Here is a 6,000-nt window from a genome sequence, read left to right as displayed (position 1 = left end):
AGGCGTATAATGTGGCTTTAGTGGTTAAGCAAGGGTGGCATTTTCAAGTTACTAAATAGGGATTGGCCTTCAAAAATTTTAAAGCCAAATACTTTCAAAATTGTTCTTTCTTGGATGCCCCACTAGGGTCCAATCCCTCATGGGCTTGGAGAAGTATTTGGTCTTTACAGTCTCTCTTGGGTTCTGGCGCTAGGTGGGTGGTGGGTAATGGTCGTTCTATTAATATTTGGCAGAATCGGTGGGTGCAGGGTATTTCTGGCCTTCTACCTCAACTAGAAGTTGAGAGAACTCCCAATATGGTGCATGAAATTTTTAATTCCGCTGGGAATGGTTGGAACATTAACTTACTTAATGATTTATTTCCACCGTCTGTTGTGGCAAATATTTGTGCTTGCAGTTTCAGTTTTTGTTCTAAGGAGGATTCACTGGTTTGGGTTGACGAAGCGTTGGGAAAATTTTCTGTTAGTTCTACCTATCGTTTGGCTAACCGCCTGTCCAAAATACCAGATTCCTCTTCTTTGCATTATGATATTGTCGTTTAACCACATATGAATGGTTGGACTCGTTTATGGAAATATAACGTCCCTCCCAAAATCCAGCATTTTTTGTGGAAATGTTATCAATCGACTCTACCTGTGCGTGGTCTTCTTAAACTTCATGGTATGGAAGTGGAGCTAGTGTGTCCTAGATGCGGTCTGGCTGAGGAATCCATAGAGCACTTGTTTTTTCAATGTCCTCATTCAACCTTTGTGTGGAAGATTTCGCCACTGCGGTTAGACTTTGTGTCCCATCCTCTTGGCTCTTTTCAGGAATGGTGGATAAACTTGTTGAACTTAGGAGGACAAGGGTATGGTAATAGAGACTCACAGGGATGGATTGCTTTTTGTTATTGGGGAATATAGAAAGCGCACAATAGGTTCCTGTTTGAAAGAGACATGTTATCTTCTTTGAGTATTATTTCATGGGTTTCCACTCAGTATTGGGAGTTTAAGGACTCAGTTGCCTCTATGGGTCTATCTCAGATGCCTTTCTCCCAGGGAAGGTAGTCTCTTATCACCGCTTCTCCTTCCCTTGTCAAATGGTCCCCTCTGCCTATGGATATGGTCAAATGTAACGTGGATGTATCATTTTATTTATCGTCTAGAGTTGATAGTGGGGGAGTGATTTCCGGGATTCATAGGGTCAGATTCTGAAAGTAGTTGTTTTTCCTCCTTTTATTTCCTCTAGTGCTTGTCAAGCTGAAACTATGGCTCTTCGTAATGCAATAATTTGGGTCATATCTCTGTGCTACGATTGAGTTTGGTTTGAAAGTGACTCGTTGGTGGTGGTTCAGGCAGTTCATGGTATCGATGCTAGTCCAGTGGAGATTCATTCGGTTTCTTTCGATGTGCAAGTGCTGTTGGAGCGGTTTTCCTATTCTCGTCTTAGTCATGTCCGTCAGCAATGGAATCGCCCATGCACTTGCTAAGCTTTCTTGTCCTCATATCTCAAGTGATATTGATCTTATTTAAGTTCCGGCAGATATCAGCGAAAGATTGTTAGCGTTTTTTCTTGATTGTTGTTTGCCAAAAAAAAAAAGTGGTTGTGTGACGTGAAGGCTATCTAATGAGATTATATATTAGATTACTAGAAAAAAAAAATATTTCGTAAAAAAGGCTATGAAGTGAAACAAAGTAAAAGAAAGAAGAAAAGTCCAAAGGATATTGTTGAAAGCTGTCACAGAGTGAAATAAGAAAAACAGAAGTATAAAAAATGAATACAAAATTGAACTGTGCGTTCTTTCAAAGAGAGTTCATTTTGTTTTTAGAATACAAAATTGAACTAGCTTATATTTTTGTTGAATTTATTTCTCATTGTGCACATAATTGATAGAAATTGATTTATAAAAATTAAGAAATACACCAAATTATATATATATATATATATATATATATGTAGATACACACAACCACTTAGTCATCAGTTGGTATGATCCTTTACAAAGATTGAGAATTAGAACCTGCTCTTTATTTTCACTAATCAAAGTAACCAAGTCCTCATGACACAAACGCACTTGCACTGAAAATTCCCTGTCATCGCATGCAATATTTAAACACGAACCATGTCCTACCCAAAAATATCAGGTGAGGGTGAGATCATTATAGGACTCCTCACAATATGCTTACCACCATCTTCTACCGAAATGACATAACTATCTCTAACTCTTAGACCCTCCACTCCCTTATAACGTATAGTCAAAGAGTAGCTCTTCTTCTCATTCACCTTCTTAAAAACCAGTGTCTTGGGCGAGATTGTGATCACAAAACCCTCTGGTGCTTCAACCTTAGCTATATAAGTGGCTGTGGCATTGCCCACATTCATGACAGTCCTCTGAAATTTCATAACCAAATTATCCTTTTCATCAGTGTACAAAACAATAAAGGAAGGGTAATTGAGGTCAGAAGATAGATATGAGCAATTGTAACCCTTTGATCTTGTGATGGTCAAGAATTGATTCTCAATGAAGTTCAGTGAGCATATGAAATTCATATAGTCCTGTGGAGTAGTATCATAGATAAAACCTGGATCAAGTGCTCGGTTATGATAAGCGCCGAATATTGCATATTCAAGCGCCCTTATTTGCGTTAGTTAAGTCCATTATTTGATTATTTTATATAGATTATCTTCATTTGCATGTTTTTTTATATTTTCAGGTTTGTTTCCCAAAAAGGAATAAAAATGATGTTTTGATGAGTTCTTGAATATCAAAGTGTGCAATGCTGAAGTTTACATCTTGGCAGCAGTGGAGTTTGACTTTGCTCGTCAGTTTTGACCTAACAAACTTGAGAACTAGACTTCCAATAAAACATAACAGACTTAGAACTTTGAGTTAGCTTTCCAAATCATCAAATGGTTCATTATTTGGAGTTTGGAGCAGGGATTTATGGCCATTTTACCAAAGGTGCACAAAGCTGATAAGCACCCGCGGGCGCCCGCCAAAAGGGCCAATAGCTTCCTGCATTTGCGGGCGCCTACCCTGCGCCCGCTAGCGCCCACCATTCTACGGACCAACAGGCATGGGCCTCTATTTTCTTCACCAAATCTTATCCCCTTTTTTAGGGGATTGCACTAATGTTGTCTAGGGGCTTTAGGACCACGAATTTGGAGTGAATAGGAGGCTTAGGTGATATATAGAAGGCATGTATGGTTGTAAAGGGGGATATCTCTCATTTTACAAGGTTTTAGAGAGAGAAATATTGTGAGCAAGTGGGTTTGTGTGCTAAGGAGCCCCTAGGTGCGAAAATGGAGGGTGAGGCCTCTTCTTCTCCTTCATTCCTTGCATACATGGGTAACTAACTCCCTACCTAGGGAGGTGATGAAGCACTCTCTTGTAAGCATGCTTTAATTTCATTTAATTTGGGAAATGGTTCATGTATATGGTGGTTCCATGATCTAGAACACTTTACATTTTGTAATGGATCTTAATTTATATAAATGATTATGGTGAAGCTATCATCTTGTCTTAGATTATATGTTCACATGATCATATGGTTTGCATTTTCATAGTGAGAATGGAAATGAGATTGTGGAATGGTTTTTATTGGCATGTTGTATGAGAAGCTTGTAGTCCATTGCTTAGGCTTTCCTTTGATGGATTTTATCTTGATTCTTAGCTCCATGTGCTTTCACCATAGTGATTGAAAGGTTTGATAGTCCCTAGCTTAGTGAGCATGTCATGGCTACACCCTAATCTAGGTAGTTCTAGCATGTGGCACTTTGAGGGATTATACTTAAGTCTTAATCCTATGAATTTCTTGAGGATAATATAGCAATCTAGTATTGCTACATATCATTGCCATGTAGTGAAATTGTTTCCCAAGTTAATAGCAATTTAGCATGTTTATAGGATTGGTAGTGGATTCACTTCCCTAGTCCTCTCTACTCATTTTCTCTTCCTTAATTTCCTTGCATTAATTGTTGTTTTATGCACATTGTAATTCCTAATTGTGGTGACAATCCAACAAAACTCTATACACCTTTCATCAAACCAAAAGTGATTTTAGAAAACCTTGGTTGCCATAAACTAGCAATCCCAGTGGTTCGACCTACCTGACCAATAGCCCTATTTTACAGTGATTTGTGCTAATGCAAAATGGGTTGATTTATAATTGTAATCGATCCGTCGATCAATTTTTGGCGCCATTGCCGGGGATTGTAAACGGTTTTGTGACCTAGGTTTTAAAAATTACCTTTGGTTTGATTGTGAATATTGTGTTTTATGGATATTTTCTTGTTCGGTTTTGATTATTGTTGTGTTCTAAGTGTTTTAGTAAGATTCTAGGTACTCAAGGCTTGTCGAGGGAAAATTGAGAAAATCGTAAGTCTAGAGGACTCCCGGTAAGTTTTTCAAGGTTCTAGTCTCACAAATTGTGAATATCTTGCATGTGTTTAACTTAGTGTTATTTAGCTTGTGAAGCCCTTGTCGAGGCTATTCCTGTTTTACTGTTTTACAAAGCATCGGTCCTTGTCGTGGCCATTTATTTTCTATCTTATTGATAATGGAGGAGAAAGGGATCATTGCATGTGGATGTTTTGGTGAAGGGTTGTTGTGTATCTTGTTTGTGTTGTATATATTTTGTGTGAATTTATCTTAATGTATCTAAACAAGTGGTTGAATTAGTCCTAAATGGAGGGTAATTATCTTCCAACTCAATTTTACACACCACATGAGTTTTGTGCATATTGCTCTAGTTATACACATCATACAAGAGATTGTCCTCCACCGGGACAATTCTCAGATTTTAATCTAAAGCAACCAACTAAAAATTTCTTTGAACCGGGTAATGATCCATATTTCAATGGTTATGACTCAGGTTGGGGAAATCATCAAAACTTCTTGTGGCATGACATTGGAAATTCAGCCCCACAATCTCATGGGCAACATTTTCACGCCAATTTTCAACCCAATGATCATTATTTCCAGCCTTCTTCTATTTTTCCACCATCTCAATTAGATGAGTTTATTGCTGCCAACAAACAAATGTTGGAGTCTATCAACAAGCAAATGACGGATTCCAATAAGCAAATGTTGGATGACATTGTTAGCATGCAATCCACCACCTATTTTCATTCCCAATCTAGAGTTGAGTTAGATGACCAAATAGCCCAAATTCAATAAATGGTTAATGCTCTAAATGATGAAAAGGAAAAAGAATTTCCAATTAAACTTATGGCCAATCCAAAAGAAAATTCCATGAATGATGAGATTACTCCTAGTAACTTTCATCATGAGAATGATCAAATGGTTACCACATGTGAAAATGAAGAAATGGTAGTTAAAGATCAAATGTTGCTACGCAAAAAATTGAAGAATTTGTGATTCAAAATGAGGAAATTAATGATGAAGAGATTGTCTCCTTTAAAAATCCAAAACAGCCCCTAAATAATCCTTTGCTTGATACACCTCCTTTAATGGAGGATTCTCTAAAAACTTGCTTGGCTCATTTCAATTGTGAGGATTTTGGTGTTGACAATTCTATTTGGGAGGTAAATTCTTTGTTTGATATTCCTTCCCCTATTCACTCTCTTCCTTGGGCAACATCAAATGTATCTCTTTCTTGGGAGCTTACATCTCCTCCTATTCCCTCACTTGAGTTATCTCAAGCTGTTGAGCCCGAACCACCGGATAAGTGTGAGGAGGATGTTGAAAGTGTGAAAGACAAGTTTTTGGGCATTCCCGTGCTAAATATGATCTTTCACAAACCTTTGTTAGGTGTGCCCTCACTTAATCCATCTTCCCATAATCTAAATCAGGCCCATAATCCAAAGTTCTTCATTGAGGAAGAAGAGTGGGTTGAGGTCTTTCCTTTACCTCTTTTAAATTTTTATCTTCAAGCTCTCTTTCCTCCACTTCTATAAGAACTTTCTTATTTGGGGAAGTATAACTCTCTAGAGAGACTTGGTGTAGGGTAAACCCTACTTTGAGATTCATAGTTAGATTTTAGTTTGTTTTTCTTTCCA

General features: G+C 37.8%; 1 pseudogene; it reads right to left on the bottom strand.

The window, feature by feature from the left end:
- Positions 1-2,106: 2,106 nt before the first annotated feature.
- Positions 2,107-6,000, bottom strand: part of LOC132277729 (subtilisin-like protease SBT3) — a 28,606-nt pseudogene continuing 24,712 nt past the window's right edge.

Source organism: Cornus florida, unplaced genomic scaffold (assembly GCF_030987335.1).
Source record: "Cornus florida cultivar Cherokee Brave unplaced genomic scaffold, ASM3098733v1 CherokeeBrave_3.0.0_Hap2_Chr10, whole genome shotgun sequence".
Taxonomy (NCBI): Eukaryota; Viridiplantae; Streptophyta; class Magnoliopsida; order Cornales; family Cornaceae; genus Cornus; species Cornus florida.
The sequence above is the reverse complement of the archived record's forward strand: the minus strand, read 5'-3'. Positions and strand labels throughout refer to the sequence as shown.